We start from the raw sequence: 10,238 nt of genomic DNA on the forward strand, positions 1-10,238 counted from the left end.
GCAGTTTAGATGGTATAATGATTCTCTACACAATGACTGCTGATCTTGTCACATAAACTGAAACTATTCGAATTTTAGCAAACAGGAAATGGCAGAGCGATTTCTGCATATTGCACCTTTAAGTACAGTACATTCTTAGAAAAAAAGGGTTCCAAAAGGGTTCTTCGGCTGTCCCTATAGGATCAAATTTTGGTTCCAGGTAGAACCCTTTTGGGTTCCATGTAGAACCATCTGTGGAAAGGGTTCTACATGGAACCCAAAGGAGTTCTACCTGGAACCAAAAACAGTTATTCAAAGGGTTCTCCTATGGTGACAACCGAAGAATCCTTTAAGGTTCTAGATAGCAACTTTTTTTCTAAGAGTGTACAATACTCTACTGTATATGAGTCAGTTTATCGCCAGTGGATCATATATCTACTATATGTCCAGTTTCCATGCTAGAGGCAGATGCTAGAGGAGCTAGATTGGGAACCCTAACCCTTAATCCAGTGATCAGATTAGGGATGAGAGATTACAAGGTGTGTCTCTCTGGACTGTGACGGTGGCCAGTCTGAGATTGTTTTTGGTCAGGTCATTGTGGCTAGAACACATAACTAAATAGAACACACCTATGTCTCCTCCTAACATTTATTCCAACTGAACGTATTATTTACCAACATGGCTGACATTATCTGCACATTATAGAGATTTGCAGGTGTACGACATCAACCACTCTAGTGCATTATAGGACCTCACCATGCAGACCCATCTCATTAGAGAATGTCAGTATGTAACTATGGTTATACATCATTATAGAGGCATATAACTATGATTATAGATCATTATTGTGGCATATAACTGTCAGTTTATGTGACAAATAATAGTAAATATCACTTGACATATTCTAATGAGATCTTGCTACACTGTGTGCAGTATGCTCACAAAGGGGTAAAACTCTCATTTAAAGGAACTTATTGTTTAACATTTGACTAGCTGTGTGCTTTGGTTACAGGTTTTCAATGTGATCATTATACTGCATAGCTATTTTACAGACAATTAACCATTGTGATATGATTAATGACAATATTTGGAAACTGAGTGGTACCATAATGCCAATATTACTGTATATTAGCCAATTGTATTACATCAGACGTCTCCCTCCCTGTGGTTGCGGTATCTGATTGGCTGAGCAGTGACCAGGGGGTTAGGGGTAAAGATCAGTGTGTACATGAGTGACATGTCGCTGGTGCTTTGTCCAGGATCCTCTTGGCTCTTAGCAGCTACGTCAACTGGCTGGAAACCTTCACCTCAAACAAGCCGCAACATACATATGATGACACACACGCACGCACGCGCGCACACGCACGCACGCACGCACACACACACACACACACACACACACACACACACACACACACACACACACACACACAACACACACACACAGTGACATGCTGGTAACCGTACAGCTGTGAGAGAGGTCTCTATTTTGAGCCTGGCTGGATCAGGGTAGAGAGGAGCACGCTATAGTGCCAACAGGTGGGGCGAAGCTAACGCCTTGACCTTCTGTAGCCTCCCTCTCTGTCCATGCTAGGTGTCTTGTCTTAGCTCCTGTAGGCTGCACCGTCAAGTTATGAGGACAATAACTTGTGTGTGTGTGTCTCCCCAATTGGTAACGCACGTGTGTGTGTGTGTAGGTGGGTTGGATGAGTGTGTAGGTGGGAGATGGAGGGATGCAATATAGGCCAGTGTGTGTATTTGCCGAAGGATGTCCATATCCAGATTGTGTGTGTGTGGTGGAGATATGTCTCTATTTCAGCATACTGTATGTAGAGTACAGTGTATGTGAGGTTACAGCTGTGACTAACACTGCACTCCTCTTCAGTCCCATATCCCCACCCACTCCTGCTTTTTCTCAATTTCCCAGTGTGTCTAATTCACTGGTTATATAAATAAGATACATAGACATTGTGTACGGCAGGCTTGTACATAAAGATCCTATAATTCAATAGAATTATTCAACATAATTGTGATTCTAGTTAATTCTATAGGCTTGTATTTCAACTGCTGCCATTACATGCCTGAGTAGCATTGTCACATACAGATATAGCTTTCTATAGAGCACATCTCCGACAGGTCACATGGTCAGGAAGAACTCCATGGCCTAATACCTATATGTGTCAACGCCTAATACCCACTTACACTCTGGGATATGTTTAGTCTGGACTGGTTTTCAGGACATCAATCTGAAAGCTACAGTTGAAGTCGGAAGTTTTTATTTCTTTCATCACATTCCCAGTGGGTCAGAAGTTTACATACACTCAATTAGTATTTGGTAGCATTGCCTTTAAATTGTTTTACTTGGGTCAAACGTTTCGGGTAGCCTTCCACAATAAGTTGGGTGAATTTTGGCCCATGTCACGGATTCTGCCGAGGCTGCCCCTCCTCCTTGCTCGGGCAGGTTTCGTCGTTCGTTGTCACCGGAGTACTAGCTGCTGCCGATCTATGTTATATGTTTCTATGTTCTACCTGTTGTGTCAGATTGTTTCACACCTGTTGCCCATCTTGTGATTACTCCGCCCCTATTTAACCCTGTGGCTCCCATTGTGTTATGTGCGTGTTTGTTGTTTGTTCGCTGATGTCGTTGGTGAGCGGGTTTATTCCTCCCTGCGTGGAGGCTTCTTGTTTCTTTACGTGTATTAGTAAAGATACGTTTTTTCATTGAGTTCTGTGTCCTGCGCCTGACTTCAGTCTACCGCATACACTGACATCGTGACAGAAACACGCACCACGATGGAGTCAGCAGGAACGACTGGATCTACGAAGACGATGGAAGAACGAGTCCAACGTCAAGGGACGATGATCCAGAATCTCTGTGCTACGATGGAACGAGTGTTCCAGATGATGGAGCAAATAGAGAGAGGTGGTATCCCTTCACCATGCCCAACCACACCACCACCTGCAACACTGGCTACCACTTTGCCAGCTGGGTCCAGGAAATTCGGCTCTCGCTCCCGAGGGCATATGACGGTACACCTGCCGGGTGCCAGGGATTTCTCCTCCAGGTAGAGCTTTACCTGGCCACCATTCACCCGGCGCCCTCGGGATACGAGAGCGTGTCCGCCCTCATCTCCTGTCTATCAGGGAAGGCGCTTGAGTGGGCTAACACCAAGTGGGGGAATATAGACTCGAGAACTGTCCGCTACGAGGATTTCACCCGCCGCTTCCGGGCGGTATTCGATCATCCACCGGAGGGGAGAGCGGCGGGAGAACGGCTGGTCCACCTACGACAGGAGATGAGGAGCGCGCAGGATTTTGCGCTGGAGTTTAAGACTTTAGCAGCCAGCGCGGGATGGAATGAGCGGGCCCTTATCGACCACTACCGTTGCAGCTTAAGAGAGGACGTCCGCCGGGAACTGGCCTGCAGGGACACCAATTTCAACCTGGACCAACTGGTGGACAAGTCCATCCGGTTGGATAACCTGTTGGCAGCCCGCGGACGTTCTGATGGGGGTCTGTCCATTCCATCCCCCAGCACCTCCGAGCATACCCCCATGGACCTCGGAGGTGCTACAGGTAGGGAGACTGGGAGAGAGACTGTCCCCTGCACCAAGTGTGGCCGCAGAGGACACACTGCTGGTCGGTGCAGGGGAGGGTTCTCAGGAGGTCGAGGCAGCAGGCAGAGCAGTGGTTGACCATCTCAGGTGAGTAGGCACCCAACTAACCCAGAGTTCCCTGTTGCTAATATGTGTATCGACATTATGTTTCCAGATTTTTCTCCCCATTCCCAGCATAAGGCGCTAGTAGATTCAGGCGCGGCTGGGAATTTTATTGATCGCCAGTATGCACGTAGCCTAGGGATTCCCACAGTGTCTGTTGATAAACCTTTCCCTGTTCACGCATTAGATAGTCGCCCGTTAGGGTCAGGCATAATCAGGGAGGTCACCGCTCCCCTGCTAATGATGACGCAGGGGGGTCATGAGGAGAGGATTAGCCTCTATCTGATTGATTCTCCTGCGCATCCTGTGGTGTTGGGACTTCCCTGGTTAGCCATTCATGACCCCACGATTTCATGGCAACAGAGGGCTCTCAAGAGATGGTCCAGTCAGTGTTCAGGGAGGTGTTTAGGAGTTTCCTTGGGGCAACTTCGGTGGAAAGTCCAAACCAGGTTTCCACCATGCACATTCCATCTGAGTATGCCGATTTGGCTATCGTCTTCAGTAAAAAGAGGGCGACTAAATTACCACCCCATCGTCCGGGGGATTGTGCGATAAATCTCCAGGTAGGAGCTGCACTTCCCCGGAGTCACGTGTATCCTTTGTCTCAGGAGGAGAAGGCGGCTATGGAGACATATGTCACCGAATCTCTGAGGCAGGGATACATTCGGCCATCCACTTCACCCGTTTCCTCAAGTTTCTTTTTTGTGAAAAAGAAAGATGGTGGGTTACGCCCGTGCATTGATTACCGTGGCCTAAATCAGATTACCATCAAGTACAGCTATCCATTACCTCTGATAGCTAGTATGACAGAATCATTGCACGGGGCACGGTTTTTCACAAAATTGGATCTTAGGAGCGCGTACAACCTAGTGCGTATCCGTGAGGGAGATGAGTGGAAGACGGCATTTAGTACCACCTCTGGACATTTTGAGTATCTGGTCATGCCATACGGGTTAATGAATGCTCCTTCAGTTTTCCAATCATTTGTGGATGAGATTTTCAGGGACCTGCACGGACAAGGGGTAGTGGTGTATATTGATGACATCCTTATATACTCCGCTACATGGGCCAAGCATGTGTCCCTGGTGCGTAAGGTGCTTGGAAGACTGTTGGAGCATGACCTGTATGCTAAGGCAGAGAAATGCCTGTTCTTCCAGGAGTCCATCTCTTTCTTGGGGTACCATATGTCCACGTCAGGGGTGAGGATGGAGAGTGACCGCATTTCGGCCGTGCGTAATTGGGCGACTCCAACCACGGTAAAGGAGGTGCAGCGATTTTTGGGTTTTGCTAATTACTACCAGAGATTTATCCGGGGCTTTGGTCAGGTAGCAGCTCCCATTACCTCATTACTGAAGGGGGGGGCCGGTGCGTCTGCGGTGGTCAGCGGAGGCGGACAGGGCTTTTAGTCGTCTGAAAAACCTGTTTACCTCGGCTCCAGTGCTGGCTCATCCGGACCCCTCTTTAGCCTTCACGGTTGAGGTGGACGCGTCCGAGGCTGGAATAGGCGCTGTACTGTCTCAGCGCTCGGGTACGCCACCGGGAGCGCAACTATGATGTGGGGGACCGGGAGCTGTTGGCTGTGGTCGAAGCTCTGAAAGCGTGGAGACATTGGCTTGAGGGGGCTAAACACCCTTTTCTCATTTTGACTGACCACCGCAATCTGGAGTACATCCGGGCAGCGAGGAGGTTAAACCCTCGCCAGGCAAGGTGGTCCATGTTTCTCACCCGTTTTGTTTTCACCCTTTCTTACAGGCCAGGTTCCCAGAACGCTAAGGCAGATGCTCTGTCCCGACTGTATGACACGGAGGGGAGTTCCGTGGAGCCCACTCCCATACTTCCGGCGTCGTGTCTGGTGGCACTGGTGGTGTGGGAGGTTGACGTGGAGATCGAGCGGGCAATGCGCAACGAACCCACTCCTCCTCAGTGTCCAGAGGGTCGTGTGTACGTACCGCTTGATGTTCGCGATCGGTTGATCTATTGGGCTCACACGTCACCCTCCTCTGGTCATCCTGGTATCGGTCGGACAGTGCACTGTCTTAGTGAGAAGTACTGGTGGCCCACCTTAGCTAAGGACGTGAGGGTTTATGTTTCCTCCTGCTCAGTGTGCACCCAGTGTAAGGCTCCTAGACACCTGGCCAGAGGTAAATTGCAACCTCTACCCGTTCCACAACAACCATGGTCCCACCTATCGGTGGACTTCGTGACGGATCTTCCCCCCTCACAAGGGAACACCACGATCCTGGTCGTTGTGGATCGGTTTTCTAAGTCCTGCCGCCTCATTCCGCTGCCCGGTCTCCCTACGGCCCTACAAACAGCTGAGGCCCTATTTACACACGTTTTCCGGCACTACGGGGTGCCTGAGGATATAGTGTCTGATCGGGGTTCCCAGTTCACCTCTAGGGTTTGTAGGGCGTTCATGGAATGTCTGGGAGTCTCGGTCAGTCTGACCTCAGGATTTCACCCCGAGAGTAACGGGCAGGTGGAGAGAGTAAACCAGGAGGTGGGTAGGTTTCTGAGGTCGTATTGCCAGGACCGGCGGGGGGAGTGGTCGGTTTACCTCCCCTCGGCAGAGATAGCCCAGAACTCCATCCGCCACTCCTCTACTAACCTGTCTCCGTTCCAATGTGTATTAGGTTATCAGCCGGTCCTGGCACCTTGGCATCAGAGCCAGATCGAGGCTCCTGCGGTGGACGAGTGGTTTCGGCGCTCGCAGGAGACCTGGAACGCTGCCCATGTACGTCTGCAGCGGGCCATCTTGCGGAAAAAGGCGAGCGCCGACCGCCACCACAGTGAGGCCCCGGTGTATGCACCGGGGGACCGGGTCTGGCTCTCGACCCAAAACCTGCCCCTTCACCTGCCCTGCCGGAAACTGGGTCGGTGGTTTGTGGGGCCATTCAAAGTCCTGAGGAGATTGAACGAGGTATGTTATAGGTTACAACTTCCTACTAATTATCGTATTAACCCCTCGTTCCATGTGTCTCTCCTCAGGCCGGTGGTAGCTGGTCCACTCCAGGAGTCGGAGATACGGGAGGTTCCTCCGCCCCCGCTGGACATCGAGGGGGCACCGGCGTACTCGGATCGGTCCATATTGGATTCGAGGCGTCGGGTGGGGGGCCTGCAGTATCTCGTGGAGTGGGAGGGGTACGGTCCGGAGGAACGGTGCTGGGTTCCTAGGAGGGATATCCTCGATCCATCCATGTTGAGGGATTACAACCGCAATCATCCCACTCGCCCCGCGCCGCGTCCTCCTGGCCGTCCCCGAGGCCGGTGTCGACGCACGGCTGGAGCCGCGCGTCAGGGGGGGTGTACTGTCACGGATTCTGCCGAGGCTGCCCCTCCTCCTTGCTCGGGCAGCTTTCGTCGTTCGTCGTCACCGGAGTACTAGCTGCTGCCGATCTATGTTATATGTTTCTATGTTCTACCTGTTGTGTCAGATTGTTTCACACCTGTTGCCCATCTTGTGATTTTTCCGCCCCTATTTAACCCTGTGGCTCCCATTGTGTTCTGTGCGTGTTTGTTGTTTGTTCGCTGATGTCGTTGGTGAGCGGGTTTATTCCTCCCTGCGTGGAGGCTTCTTGTTTCTTTACGTGTATTAGTAAAGATATGTTTTTTCATTGAGTTCTGTGTCCTGCGCCTGACTTCAGTCTACCGCATACACTGACATCGTGACAGCCCATTCCTCCTGACAGAGCTGGTGTAACTGAGTCAGGTTTGTAGGCCACCTTGCTCGCAAACGCTTTTTCAGTTCTGCCCACAAAATGCTTGGGGTCATTGTCCATTTGGAAGACCCATTTGCAACCTAGCTTTAACTTCCTGGCTGATGTCTTGAGATGTTGCTTCAATATATCCACATAGTTTTCCTTCCTCATGATGCCATCTATTTTGTGAAGTGCACCAGTCCCTCCTGCAGCAAAGCACCCCCACAGCATGATGCTGCCACCCCCGTGCTTCACGGTTGGGATGGTGTTCTTCGGCTTGCAAGCAACCCCCTTTTTCCTCCAAACATAACAATGGTCATTATGGCCAAACAGTTCTATTTTTGTTACTTCAGACAAGAGGACATTTCTCCAAAAAGTATGATCTTTGTCCCCATGTGCAGTTGCAAACCATAGTCTAGCTTTTTAATGGTGGTTTTGGAGCAGTGGCTTCTTCCTTGCTGAGCGGCTTTTCAGGTTGTGTCGATATAGGACTCATTTTACTGTGTATATAGATACTTTTGTACCTGTTTCCTCCAGCATCTTCACAAGGTCCTTTGCTGTTGTTCTGGGATTGATTTGCACTTTTCGCACCAAAGTACGTTCATCTCTAGGAGACAGAACGTGTCTCCTTCCTGAGCGGTATGAAGGCTGCGTGGTCCAATGGTGTTTATACTTGCGTACTATTGTTTGTACAGATGAACGTGGTACCTTCAGGCGTTTGAAATTGCTCCCAAGGATGAACCAGACTTGTGGAGTTCTAAAAAAAAAATTCTGAGGTCTTGGCTGATTTCTTTTGATTTTCCCATGATGTCAAGCAAAGAGGCACTGAGTTTGAAGGTAGGCCTTGAAATACATCCACAGGTACACCTCCAATTGACTCAAATGATGTCAATTAGCCTATCAGAAACTTCTAAAGCCATGACATCATTTTCTGGAAATTTGTTTAAAGGCACAGTCTACTTAGTGTATGTAAACCTCTCACCCACTGGAATTGTGATACAGTGAATTATAAGTGAAATAATCTGTCTGTAAACAATTGTTGGAAAAATGACTTGTGTCATGCACAAAATAGATGTCCTGACCGACTTGCCAAAACTATAGTTTGTTAACAAGAAATTTGTGGAGTGGTTGAAAAATGAGTTTTAATGACTCCAATATAAGTGTATGTAAACTTCCGACTTCAACTGTATTTAGGCTGTTACCGATATGGTAGCCTAATGATAACCTAATTACCAATCTAATATCCTACCCAGGCTAGGGCTGCAGGTTAGCTGAAAGGCCCAGAGGTGATCCTGGTCCGGTCACGTGGTGAGGGAAAACGAGTTGTGATGGCGTCAATCGAACACTGGTCCAGATATGAGTTGTATGCTATAGAACAGGCAAATAGACCTGGGACACCAGGTGGGTGCAGTTAATGATCAGGTAGAACAGCAAACCAGCAGTACTCCAGACATCCAAGCTCGGATTGAATACCTGCTATAGAGAAGAGACTGTTCCTGATATATGTTGGAGGCTATTAGTCTATAGAGGGGCCGGCGTCAGACTGTCTGTGTCTGATGTTGCTGCAATTAGTGTGGAGCATGGCAATAATTAGGTTGAGAATACACACACACTTTCACTTTCACACACACACACACAATTGTGTGCGCGCGGACACACACTCACACACTCACACAAACACACGTGTACATACATGTGGGCACACTGGGCAATACGTGCTGCATTGTTCATGTGTGTATGGAATGCATATGAAGTCTGCAGCCCTGTGGTATGTCATGGTGTATTATGTTTCATAGACATAGTGACAAGGCACAGTGAAAGGTGGACACGGTGACATTTGAGTAATCCAGGTGCTAACTGAAATGTGAACTTCGCCGCCACACAAATAAACCTCCCTGGTCATTTGACATCAGACTTCTCACTTTACCTCATATTTTTGGGATATCAATTCATATCTGGAATATGTAGATATAATTCCCTATAATTGTAGATGCTGCACAAACGGCTTCAACATAGTGTGATATACTGTCTAAAATAATTCAACTCCTAGAGAAAATACATTTAAGCAATAGTGAATCGAAAAAAAGTTCAGCTTTTATAGCAATCAGACACTTTTGGAAAGGTGGATAGATAGATAGATAGATAGATAGATAGATAGATAGATAGATAGATAGATAGATAGATAGATAGATAGATAGATAGATAGATAGATAGATAGATAGATAGATAGATAGATAGATAGATAGATAGATAGATAGATAGATAGATAGATAGATAGATAGATAGATAGATAGATAGATAGATAGATAGATAGATAGATAGATAGATAGATAGATAGATAGATAGATAGATAGATAGATAGATAGATAGATAGATAGATAGATAGATAGATAGATAGATAGATAGATAGATAGATAGATAGATAGATAGATAGATAGATGGATGTAGGGATGGTTTTTAAATGAATGGAGCCCTGCCATAGACATGTGGGAGAGGAAATATGTCCTTCGGCCTGTGAGAATATGTGGCCAGAGACATGGCCATCTAGCCATCTGTCTTCAGATGGAGAGAGAGATTAAGCCAAGGCCTCCACACACCTTATAAATCACACATCATATTATTCCGGTTTCAACACCACTCTCAGCACCCGTCATTCCTATCATAAGTTTCTGTGGTTTCAGAGGCGGCTTGCTATTAATGTTTCTTTTGAATATTGAGACACTATTTGCAGTTCCTCGGTTAGATCTGAGGAGCTCACCTTGTTATTTTTACATGAGACTAAACCAGTCCAGCCAGTCCAGTTCAGCCCTAATTTCTGTACAGTCTATTATGATAGTGCTAT

Source organism: Coregonus lavaretus (genome assembly GCF_964263955.1).
Source record: "Coregonus lavaretus genome assembly, chromosome: 34".
Lineage (NCBI taxonomy): Eukaryota > Metazoa > Chordata > Actinopteri > Salmoniformes > Salmonidae > Coregonus > Coregonus lavaretus.